This window comes from Nilaparvata lugens, chromosome X, assembly GCF_014356525.2.
Source record: "Nilaparvata lugens isolate BPH chromosome X, ASM1435652v1, whole genome shotgun sequence".
Classification (NCBI taxonomy): domain Eukaryota; kingdom Metazoa; phylum Arthropoda; class Insecta; order Hemiptera; family Delphacidae; genus Nilaparvata; species Nilaparvata lugens.
This window is the reverse complement of record NC_052518.1, coordinates 21,826,259-21,839,016: the sequence shown is the minus strand read 5'-3', so window position 1 is coordinate 21,839,016 and position 12,758 is coordinate 21,826,259.

The window sequence follows — 12,758 nt, the reverse complement described above, 5'->3', positions numbered from 1 at the left end:
ACCTGCCTAGGGATGTCAATCCCGGGATCCCGAATCCCGGTCCATTTTTGATACCTAACTATCCCGGGATTTTTCAGCCTCAATCCCGGGATTTTCGGGATTAGATAGCAAGATATTTCTCTTTGCAGACGACACTGCAGTTGTATCATTTGGGACTACCTGGGAGGATGCTTTCAGTAAGGCTACCAAGGATCTCTTTGGTGTCAGGAAGTGGCTCGATCAGAACAAACTTACTCTGAATGTTGATAAAACTAAGTATTTGCCTATTTATTTCAAATCAAACAGTAGCCCAGTTCAGGAGATCCTCAGGCTCCACTCATGTAATGACTATCAGTCCACTACGTGTGACTGTGGGGTATTGCAGCGAGTGGAGCAGTACAGGTACCTTGGCATTCTGATTGACCACAAATTAAGCTGGGCTCCACAAGCTATTTCACTGAAGCAGCGAGTGCGCAAAATGATATATGCCTTCAGACAGCTAAGAGAGGTCCTCCCTTTACATCAACTGCGGGTGGCATACTACGCATATATCCAGTCAGTTCTTATGTATGGTGTCATAGCTTGGGGTGGAGCCTCCTCGTTTGCCTTGGAGCCGGTGGCGGTGGCACAGCGAGCAGTCATCAAGACATGTCTCAGGCGAGACAATCGCTACCCATCTTATCTTGTTTACCAAGAGTTTCAAGTTTTTAATATTAGACAGCTTTACATACGTGCTTTAATGAATTACATATACTACAACAAACACTTCATTTTCAATAATTTAGCTCATACTCATAATACAAGAAATCTAATTAACTTTGGTATTGCTCATCCCCGACTCCTACATAACTGCTTTAAAAATAATAGTAAATACATATGTCATATATTATATAGAAACGTTCCCAATCATTTAAAACAGTCTGAAAATTACAGTATTAACACCTACAAGCAATATTTGAGTAGATGGTTATTAGAAATTGGCAGGGATGCTGCAGAGCAACTGATTCAATCCGCCTTCTTATTCAGAACTTAGTGAATTTGCCATTTATAATGATTAAGTATAGCCTTTAAGCTACTATTTATATATTTGTCTATATATACTTATTACCAGTATGGAATTTCATTGTGTGCAATTCATATTCTCGATTTGCTGATAAATGTTAGTTGATTCAATTGAAATAGTTTTAATTATATGTACAAAACATGAGAACATATTGTCAATCAACTTGAAAGAACTCACTCTCCACTCACAGACTTAAGTCTTTGTGGAGAGTATTCACTGTTAAATGTGTTAATGAATTTCATGAATTTGTATTATGTTTTGTGAATAAAAAGTTATTTGATTTGATTTGATTTAGAAAACCTGAAATTGTGTATTATTGTGTTTTTCCAAAAACAATTCAATATAGAATCACATTCACGGTGATGAATATGGGTTTTTCATAACTAATTTATTTTAGTGTTTGTCTAATTAATTTATTTTGTGTTTGTCTAATTCATTCTACTGGCACAGCCTACAGTTGTATACATATACTGTACTCTGTACTGGCTGAATAGAATTCGCATTATCGGTTCGCATTATTCGCAGAATGGTTGTTGATCGGTTGTTATGTTTTTACGATTGTTTCTGTTTACACAGCACCAAAATTACCAGTCTATACGGCGCAATATTTGCAATAGCGTAAATATAATTTCCTTGAAATGCACTTAGAACTCTGTAAATACTTCAGAAATCAGAAATAAACAAGCAGTAACTATTCACTTTCTGTCTAATTATTCCTCTTCTCTTTTTCTATCATAAGTAGAATATCTAGTTGAAGTGAATATAGTTGGCTCTACTTAATTTCATTCATTAGTGCTTCAGCTTTCGCGTTGTTCGGTCGGTATCGCGTTAGTGGTCTTATTAATAAATTTCCGGTCTTACAAAAAGTATTCTATTTTATTATTAATAGCCTATAATTATTTCTAGTGATATTAATTCAATTTGAAGTGATAAAAGTATGAACTCTATCCCGTCCTGATGGAGGATAGAAATGTTTTTGTTGTACATAAAAAAGACTCTGATGAGTCATCAGTTTGGAATAGTTTTCTAACTTCCAAGAACGGAAAAAGTGTTCAGTGCAAATCGTGTAAGGCAGTTCTCAAGACTCTGGGTGGATCAACTAAAGGAATTCAAATGCATTTGCTAAGTAAGCATAATAAAAAAGTATTAAACCAAGCTAGTGCTGCTATTTCTGTCTCTTCTTTCTGTCAACCCACGAAACGTGAAGACAAGAATAAAAGAAAAATTGAAGACTACTTCAGCAGTGGAAAAGACTCCTTGGATGAGGTTTTGGCTCATATGACAGCTTTAGATGGTCTACCATTCAGTGTCTTCATCACTTCTCAAGACTTGAGAACTCTTCTCATCGCAAAGGGGTACAAGGACTTACCATCGTCACACATTACAATTAGGAATAGAGTAGTGGGCCTCAGTGATAAGATAAGGAATGATGTTATGAGAAGCATTAATGACTTTAAATTATCTGGTGAAAGGTTCAGCTTATCATTCGATGAATGGACATCAACTAACAACAAACGTTATATGAATGTCAATGTTCATGGACTTGGTAAAAACTGGAGCTTGGGTATGTTGAAAATTAAAGGGTCATTGACTGCAGAAGCTTGCGTGCAACATCTTAAAGTGTTCCTGGAGAGGTATCGTCTGTCATTGGAAATTGATATTGTCGCTATTGTTACTGATGGCCCAAATGTCATGCTCAAAGTCAGAAGAAGAAGATTATGATCAAGTAGAGACTGAAATTCGTTCCTCAGAAATGTCTTCATTTTTAGAGGAAAATATGGACGGTCCAGCTGAGATTACAATTGATCTTAATCTCAATACAATTATATCAAAAGTTTGTAAAATCGTGAAATTATTTAAAAGATCACCAACAAAAAATGAAACAGTTCTCCAAAAGTATGTTAGGGAAGAAGATGGAAAAGAGCTCACTCTACTCTTGGATGTAAAATTCGGTGGAACTCGATGTTGACGATGTTCGAACGATTTGTTCACCTGAAAACATCCATAAAAAAGCATTGATTGATCTCAATAGAAGTATTGAATTGACTGAAGATGAGTTCACTGTAATCCATGAAGTTGTTAAAGTTCTCACACCGATCAAATTGACTGTTGAGGCTCTTTGTAGGCAAGATGCCAATTTGATAACTGCTGATGCAGCAATGAAGTTCATGTTTTCGTATTTGGAGGCCGATTGTTCTTCTACAGGGTTCTCAGAGAAAATGAAAATTGCTCTTCAGAAACGTGTAGCACAGACGTAAGGTAGAATCGTCTGGTGTACTCAAATATCTTCAGAATCCGCAAAAAAATGAAGTAGAATCTGAGTTCATTGAACAAAATTTCCCAACTCCAACACAGAAGACTATCCGTAATCAGATTGTAAATTGTATTGAAAGATTGAAGCTCGAAAAAAAATATTCAGAGACTGAGCACAATGATGCTGAATAAAGACGAGAACAAGAACGAAATGAAGAATCGACCGAGAAAAGATTGAAATTATCAACTACGATGTTGAAATCTGTTCTTGAAGCGAAGATTGAAAAGAGCATGATATCTGCTAATCCCGAAACGCAGAATAAAAATTTAGATGCTACGTTGAGAAAAGAAATGATCCTCTTCGAAAATGGTGGAGTGAAAGGACATCATCTGGAGCTGGTTTACAAATATCTTTTAACAATACCTTCTACCAGTGTGGAGTCCGAGAGGGTATTCTCTGCTGCAAGTTACATGTGTAATAAACTCCGGAGCCGGCTCGGTGACGAAACACTTGAAATTTCATATTAGAAAAAGATCAAGATTGACATTCAACTTTGAAATTTCTCTTTCTTCATTAAATGAAGGACATTGATGTAATGATTTTAGTGTTTCAATTAAAAATGTTTTTCATTTTTTTCACCAGTTTCTAACAATGAGATAGGCTAAATTCATTTAGATTTTTCTCTCATATATATAAACTTCCTATGAATATGTGAATGTGACATAGTTGCTGAAGAACGAAAATGTTGAAAGGTTGTCAAAATCGCAGTGAAACTTGTTTGCTATTGCTACTCAATAAATCAGTGCACTAACATCACCATCATCTGTGACAAGAACTTGTGCGCAGCTTCTTGCTTGCTTTCCTCAGTTCTCACCATCATCTAGGATACAGCAAATTTAAGGTAGGACATCAAATAAAAAAGTTACTCCTAATCTTGAAAACATTTATAGAAATAGAATGTTCAATTTTAATATTATTCCTAAGTATTTTTCCATTTTAATAATACCCTCTCCCTCTATAATGAGCCCTTTTTCATCTCCACACACTGTTACTGAACATGTAATTGAGGAGGAACAATTGGTTAAAAATACATGAAACTGATTTTTGCCAATCCCGGGATCCCGGGATTGATATTGTATAATCCCGAAATACCGGGATTGGAAATCAGTCCCGGGATTGACATCCCTACACCTGCCACATCTTCATTTGAACTGAAGATGTTTAAGAACAAGCTGAAAATAGGGCAGGTGTTGCCGTGTAACCCGGTTCTGTAATTTAAATTAATTTTGAACACATATAGTGGTATTGCCAACATCAATGTCTTATTCTTTCAATTATGGAGAAATACTACATCTCTTCCCATACGATCAAATTTTTCAGAAATTCTATGATTTTTTATAGTACCTTAGCATTTCTAAATATTTTTATACCCGAACCGGAACATGTTTCTGTTTTCCCATATTTTCCAATTTACGGATTGAAATTCATGGTATTGAAAGCTTGAAAATATCAACACATGAAGAATTAGAACTGAATTAGAATTGTTTATACGATTTACTTACTCAGAGGATATTCTCAACGCTTCGCGTTAAATATAATATTGTTGATATTCAGAAAGATTCTAGAATAATACACCTAACAGGTACGTCTCATCACCTGTCCTAGCATTGAGATTGGAAGCATGGTTAGAGTTTATGTTGTACCAGAGGGTCATAATGAAGGTAAAGTTTCAAACGAGCTTTGAGAGGTTTACGTTTGCAACGTTTAATATGTGAGATAGTTTAGTCAAGAGAATATGATTGGCTAGTGAAGACAACTTATGATTGGCTGCCCTGTAGTAGTATAATATTGTATGTTCTGGCACACCAGTGTGCCAAACTTCTCCTTAGGTCAAAGGTCAAATTCAAGGTCAAGGTCAATCTAACCTAACCTAACCTTCCCCTTAGGTCATGGTCAAGGTCAAAGCCAAAACTCTGGAAAAAAGAAAAAAATTAATAGAATTAAATCAAAAATAAATCAGAATACTCCTCACCCACTCTGGAGTGTGTATATAGTGTACACAACAGTCTAGGACCATCAGTGTTCAGTCAAGAGCCATACAAGACACATCTCCCCTGTTCAGTTCTAGAACCCAGCTTTTCAGCACACTGCAGCACAGCCATTTACACATACTGTGAAGAAGTATCCTAGGACTCAGTGCCGCCGTTTTGATCTTCAATTGTATAAAAAAAGGTTAGTACACAAGTGTTTTTTATTGTATGTTTTGAAAAGAGATAGAGAAATTTGTCTTATTCTGCTCATAAAAATGGATATGATGTATTGATTTATATGATTAATTTATTATGTTTAGTATTGCTACCTCATAATGCATTGCATAGTAGATTTTGTAAATAATAGTCTTCATACCTGTTGAGCTCTATAAACAAAATGTCAGCAGATTCATATGATTTTAATGATTTTTAGTATGTCACCTCATAATGTAATGCATAATATATTTTGTGAATAAGTATGTCTCTACCTGTGGAGCTCTATGAACAATAAGTCAACAGATTGATATGATTGTAGACAATGAACTGTGGTTAGGTTAGGTCGGAAGAAGTTACTAGTAGCTTTTGCAGACCTAACCTAACCACAGCTCATTTTCTACAATCATGAACTAATAAACTAATCTAAACTCAAAATATTGATTTCAAACATTGTTCTTTCTGAACATAGCCTACTACCATCCTATGATTGGTTTTCAGTAGCATATATAGTAGTAATAATTGTATGCTGAACATCTAGATCAAGTGCAAGACATGTCATTCAAGATGGTTGTGTCACTCTAGATGATCGCCGCCTACATTGTACCATATTATTAATCTGCTTGTATGTATGTTACAGATGAACAAAGCTATAAGATGCCAGCAGATCAGCAGCTTGTCAGGAGAGTTTTGTACTCTCCTGAAGATAGATATTTTTGTTGTAACCTTTTCATGTCAATAAATAAACATTTGATTTAATTCACTGTTTTATTATTCACTTTTACCTCCACCACCATCATTATAGACTATATGTAAGTGGAGACATTTGTCTCTTGGACATTAGTCAATTGCTAACTGTTGACAATGTCATACTTTGAAGGTTATGTTCTGTTTGGTGATAGCCAACAAGTACCTTTGGATACTATCTACAGTCTCAAGTATAGTAAAGTAGCTGTTGTGAATTTGGATAAAGTCTATAATTGGCAGAATGAGGATATCAAGATTGACTTGATCTTCAACGATTATTCATCCCAAAAGTATTGGTGTGAATTTGAATGTGGTGACAAGAGTCTAACTCTTATCAACAACAGGAAAGTAACCTTTGCAGGATTCTTGTGCTGCAGAGATGATGGACATGTGAAGAGATTTGGAGTTGCTGATGGATGTTCAGGAGACCCTACTCTACTAATACCTATCTACAGTGCTGCTTTTCGGGATACTGTACAAACTGATGGAGTATGCAGCATTTCAGAACGAGAGGAAAGGTAGGCAGAGGTCTATCATGAAACCAGGAAATATAAAAGAGGATTTCCAATTACTAATATATATATATATATATATATATATATATATATATATATATATATATATATATATATAGCCTATCCTGTTTTATAATGGAAAATAAATGTATATGGGAAGAATAAAAATATTGTTTCCTCTTCTCTGCCCACTAGTGATAAGTATAGTTGAGTGTACACTGAGTGTTTAGACTTCTACATACAAAAAAATATATCCTCTGGTTCTGTTGATACTGACCTTTAATACTCACCTTCACTGCTTTGGATTCAAACCTCTGACTTGGAAAGCTGACATGCTAACCACTACAACATAGAGGATTTATGTTTAAAGACTTAAATTATATAGATTAAGATACTTCTTCTTACATTACTAATGATAAAGAGAAATTGAGAAGTGAGTCATGATGGGGTGACATCATCATGGACCTGTTGAAACAGGAAAAGTTACCCCCACCACTTTTCTCAGTTTGGTATAAGAAGGCTTATCAGAACTGAGAGGTATTCAGTCTACTGCAACATGTTGTCAAACAGTGAGCTACCATACATCTGCAGGATGCAGTGATTGAGCTTGAGGAGGAACTACATAATCATGGTATTATCTCATTGACAGACTTTTTCAATGATGCAGGACATTTGGAATCATGTCCAGATTGTGAGTCTTACATTTGTGCTTGCTCCAGACTTCGGGATAAACAACAGGCAGTTGTCAATGCAGCATTCTCTATAGAAGAGGTGATATTCACAATCCATTGGAAAATACAGCTGTCAGCAATGGATGTGTGTAACAGTTACTGACCGATGTCTTCACTCACACTATGAAGAATATCAAGGATGGAATCAACAAAGTTATAATACAGCATTGCCCGCCTAGACTTCCCATCAAGTTTAGTGTGCTGTTCGATGACACACAAGTGTTGTTGAAGACATTCTTCAAGCTGGGACACAGCATGGTCACCATTGTGGATCTTCAACAGATGCCTGACTGGAAGAACAAGGATGTGAAAGTTGTACTGAACTTTCTTGATAGACAAGAATGCTATTGGTCTGAATTCAAATGTGGTCTCCAAGAACTGGCTCTGCTAGGATTGGGCAAGGAGAAGATTATATTTGCAGGTTTTTCACTTGTTGAGGGCACTGATCAGGTTAAGAGATTCAGGATTGAGGATGGAGAGTCAGGTGATCCAGCTTTTGAAATAATTATTTACAAGGCAGTTGCTTCCAGAATTATTATGTGCACACCTTACAAATTCTATGACAAAGATGATGATATTTCTTGTGATGTACCTGATGAACCCTGCAAAGTTCGTGAGCATGAGGAGCCGTCAACTGAGAGGTATCATAGGACCGATGATTATGCAAGAGGAGAGAAGCTGTTTCATTTGTATATTCTTTTCAATAATTGAGATTTGTTTATAAATACTCTATACTTGCACATTTTCATTATTATTCAACAACTTCCTTATCACTTGGCTGTAAGTACATCATGATATTATACAGACCAGTTGAAACATGAAAACTTTTCTGTTGAGTCACAGTAATGCTGTTGATCTATTGAAAAAAGTTATTTCAACAAAAGATATCCATTGTTGTGTAATGGTTTACAAACAATTACACCTACCCTCTACCTACCTACATTCCCTTAACCTACCTATATACAATAGAGATTTGAACCCAGCACTCTAGAATGGAAAGCAGAAGCACTAACCACTACACCATGATGGATATCTCTTTACTTATTGTTTATTATGTATACTTTAACTACTATAACCAAGTTCATTGCAGCTTCTAGTGAGCTGTAAGTGAACACTGATTGAACACTGTCTGAACAGTGACTGAACACTGACTGAACAGTGACTGAACACTGAACACTGACTGAACAGTGACTGAACACTGACTGAACACTGACTGAACAGTGACTGAACACTGACTGAACAGTGACTGAACACTGACTGAACAGTGACTGAACACTGACTGAACACTGACTGAATACTATTGGATGCTAGTTCAAAATTATGAATTATACAGACTCACTACAAAAGATTCATCGGATTTTGAAAATGCTTAATTACTAAAGTACTCATCCGAAATGAATAATATCTACACCAATGAAAAGAGAAAGTCTCAAAGTTTTTTATACTATAAATACCTTGGGTCCCTATTAGACTACGCAACCATGATGCGCAGGCAACCAGGTCACACAGTTGCTCACTTGCTCCATCACCGGGCACTGGTTTTAGACTTGGGCAGCCATCCTGACAGCCACATTTTGACTGCTGGTTGGATGCCAGTCCGACGACCACATTGGTAGCCAAAACGTGGCTGCCAGTTTAAAACAATGCCCCATGACGGAGTGAGCGACTGCCTGCCTGGCAGACTGCGTGTCCTGGTTGTCCAATAGGGGCCCATGGTATCTATTGTAGAAAAAACTTTATCTTCCAATTGGAATGAATAAGTTATTCATTTCAGATGATTTTTTATAAATCTGATAAATATTTTTTAGTAATTTATTCATGAATAAAATCTATTTCCCCATGATTTCATAATAAATTTTCTTAATAGAGATTAAATATTCTGTTAGCTCATTGCATTTCTTCATATCTTTTTAAATATTCTGTTAGTTCATTTTATTTCTTTATATTTCACAAACAACTTGTTGGCAATGTTGCAGAGTTTGTTGGAGCTATAAGCTTTGTCCAATGCCAGAGAAGGATAGCAACACTAATGTTATAACATGAATATCACTGTATAGTCCAGTCAAATGGTCGTTTTTCAGGAAACAGCCCCGAAAGAATTTTTCTCGACGGTTCTAAATGTATTATGGGTCGCTGAATTGGAATCTGGAATTTGCTGACACGAGAGAGGGCGGCTTCACCCCCAAAACCCCCTAAAATTGCGGACTTTTTTATTTTTTCCATGTAATCTCGAAAACTTCGAGTTTTTGGAGAAAAATTATTCTCTACAAAATTAAATATAATAAAGTTTCCAATAAATTGAGTGGTTGCACACGATTCTACCATTTTTTGATTCCGGAGCTACAAATTTTCAAAAAGGGGTATTTTTTAAGGGGTTTTCAAACCTACCAATTCTACCCTATACAACTTGGATATTTTTCTAGTATGGATAAAAAACCACACATAACGTGAAAGAAGAAATAATTCTAAACAGGATTCCTTAGGAATTTTCGAATTTAGTATTTGGGGGAAGGGGAATACACCCAAAAATAGAAAATCATGTCCTACAGCCAAAATACAAATTTTTCATTATATAATACCTTTTCAAGGCCTTCCTAACAAAAAATACATATTTCAGCTGAAATCATCTTACAAGGGTTATTTGCTATGAGAATCACCCATTAGAAACATTTTATTTCAGTATTTCCTAGTGGGGGGGTATGTCACGGATGAAAACTTTAAACAGTTATAACTTTTGACAGAATGATCAGATCTCCTCGTACTACAGCTCATCATTCTTCTCAGATTGTCAACCCGGTTCAAAATCATATATCATAACTGGAATTTGATGGAAAAATAAAAAATTCCTCCCAAGTGTATTTTAGCCCATATTTAAATACACAGAAAAATGCAAAAAACAAAAAAGTTGGCAAATTTTATCAATATTTCGAGGATTCTTTATTTATTAAGATTGGTCACAGAATAACAGAGAAATTAATTCTTTTTGTAATGCATATGCATGACCATGAATAAAGAAGATCATCTGATAAACATTGTAGAATGCAATGAAATTGTTGTAAAATAAAACATTGTCACCAATAACATGAGTTATTAAAACTATTTGATTTGCAGCTTCTGTAAATGTAGGTGGAGGAAAAATGTTTTGTAGGCCTACATCACAAGTGAAAAATGTTTTTTCTCCCTCAGAGAAATTGTTACCCTTGGTTTCGCCTCAGGCTTCAAACTTTTCCCTCAGGGAGAAAAAACAGTACTTTCACTCTAAATATACAAATAACAATTATTTTTGAATTGCACGAATTGACATTTTTGACTTTATTTATTGTTAATTGACTCTGACTCAGGAATTGAACAAAATTGACTGGACTCCAGTATATAAGCATTTATTTCCAAACCATCTAATAAAGAATTCATAAAGATTAGCGAAGTATCATTAGCAAAAAGCAAAGCACTATGATATTCTAACTGATTTAGTTATTGGTTCACATTGTGTACGTTCTGTGTATAGTAAATTGTTCCAGTTCCAATTGTAAATTGTCCCTTCACATGACTAGAGCAAAAAGTTCCCATGGAACGCCATTTCAAAATCGTTGGTTCAAGCTTTTGGTGTGCACATATGAAGTTGATTTACACCAAAATGTGTCCTTTACTAGCTGCATGAATGAAGAAAGGCTGTTTTACAAACTTACCATCTAGAAAAGTATAAATTCCTTTTATTCCATTACTCTCAAGTTTTCTATCGAGGAAAATTCATTTAATGAATGGTTATCAAACATCATATTGTTGGTTATGTATTCTATGCTTTGCTATAGTAAACAAACTATCAGCGCATGCACAGAGAAGCAAGCAGACTACAATAATCAACCAATGATAGCTCAGATAGTTGGAACTGTACGGCCAGTTTCACACGGCAGAGTCCTCACTCCTGGAAGATCATATTACGGAAGATCATATTTCATATTTTGCAGCTCTCCTGTACTTCCACATGGGGATCTTACGAATAAGCCGACAGATCTAACAACTACGCCAACGTTTGCTCAAAGTATGACTCATCACTTTTTCTCAAAGTCTAACTTCCTTAAAAATATAGATAGAAGATTTCTGATTTCGGATTTGGATTCAGCGACCCCAAATTCTTCTACGTGTAAGTCCCATTCTCAAAAATACCCGAAAACAAGGGAGTTATAGCTGTTTTTAATATAGCTTTCCATTATCATATGATTATATAGTACATACTAAGATAATAATACTCCTGCCTCACAAAGGGACAGGCAAAGGTTTCAAGAAGTTTTTGAACACCTGAGAAGTTTAAACATAAACATTTTTAATTTTTAAAAGTTCTAGTTTTCCAAAAAATATTGAACTATGAAAAGATGAATGCAAATATGAAATCGTAAATCATCTCCACTCATCACCCAATAAAATAGGAGGAAAAGGAATGTTGTACAGTAAAATTCACTAAATTTCAGTTGTCATTCAACAATCCAATTTATCAGGTTCAAATCGTTGAATATCACTTTAAATTCCCAGCAATTATTGACTATTTCTTTTTAACTTCCATCCAACTTTTGGCGGCTTCATTCTGGTCCTTGTATATGTCAAGACTTTTATCCCAAAGAGCAGGTCGGTTGCAAACTGCAGTAATCAACAGCTCCACATCAAACTCAGACATCGCGTACTGACAGGTGTCAAAGTCACGTTAAGTAAACAACTGACAAGTCAACAAGTGTCAACTGGAGAAGTGAGTGAGCAAGCACAGTGCTGCCATAATGCGAAAAGCATAACCATTGTACCAACTATTCTAAATTATCGTACTGTATTTCGCGAAGCCATACTTTGTTAAAGCCAGTTACTCAGAAAGTGTTTTTTGTTGTTTGATGTTTTGTCGTCCCTATGAATTCTGTTGAAGCAAACATAATGTTATTTAAGAAGTTGTGCTGAACCTGTATAAAGAATTCATAGAATTCTTAGAATTCATAGGAACGGTAAAAAATCAATTTTACAAAAATCGATGTACATGTAACTGGATTTAGAAGATCAATACGATAATGTGCTCTATCACAATTTAATCACAGAAATGTTTTAGTGAAAACGTTAGGCGCAAACCTTCTGCCATGAGGAGACAAATAAATTTATGAAAAGCTTGATAGCTTGAATAGTGATCTGATATTTGTTACACGTTTTTATTTTTAATGTTTCTTCAATCGGCAGGAAAACTTTGGTTTTTCA